A 755-nucleotide genomic window follows, 5' to 3' on the forward strand; every position below is an offset into this window, starting at 1 on the left:
CTCCGCGCTCATCTGCGCGACGATGCGCTTGAGCATCTTCTTCATCTTCTTGTACGGCAGGTACTCCGTGCTCCACTCCGGGACCTGGTTCTCGAGCATGAGCTTCCCGAACCCGACCATGGCGGTTAAGGAGGCGCGCGCGCGATTGCGCGCGCCCGCGACCACGAGATGAAAGGAATATGCCCTAGCTAGCGTTCGACGACGAGATGCCGACTCGTCCCGTCGCCTCCTCCTCCGCCGCCGCCGCCGCCGCCGCGCGCGCGAGCGCTTCTCCGCGTCCGGACTCGCCGCGGTCGCGAGGAGCCCTGCGCTTCGGTTGCGCGGTCCCCGCCCCGCGCTCCGCCGCGCCGTGCTCGACGGCGGCGCGCGCGCGGTGCGAGTGCGGCCGACCAGGGGAGGGCGCGAGTCGCAGTCGTCAGTTTCAGGACGACTGGAACTGAAGGCGCGGGACAGGATGCAGAATGAGTTCACTCTCCTCGCGCGGGACGGGATGCGGTTTAGGGTTTAGGGTTTAGGGTTTAGGGTTTAGGGTTTAGGGTTTAGGGTTTAGGGTTTAGGGTTTAGGGTTTAGGGTTTAGGGTTTAGGGTTTAGGGTTTAGGGTTTAGGGTTTAGGGTTTAGGGTTTAGGGTTTAGGGTTTAGGGTTTAGGGTTTAGGGTTTAGGGTTTAGGGTTTAGGGTTTAGGGTTTAGGGTTTAGGGTTTAGGGTTCCGGGTTTAGGGTTTAGGGTTTAGGGTTTAGGGTTTAGGGTTTAGGG

This window comes from Micromonas pusilla (assembly GCF_000151265.4).
Source record: "Micromonas pusilla CCMP1545 genomic scaffold MICPUCscaffold_18, whole genome shotgun sequence".
Taxonomy (NCBI): domain Eukaryota; kingdom Viridiplantae; phylum Chlorophyta; class Mamiellophyceae; order Mamiellales; family Mamiellaceae; genus Micromonas; species Micromonas pusilla.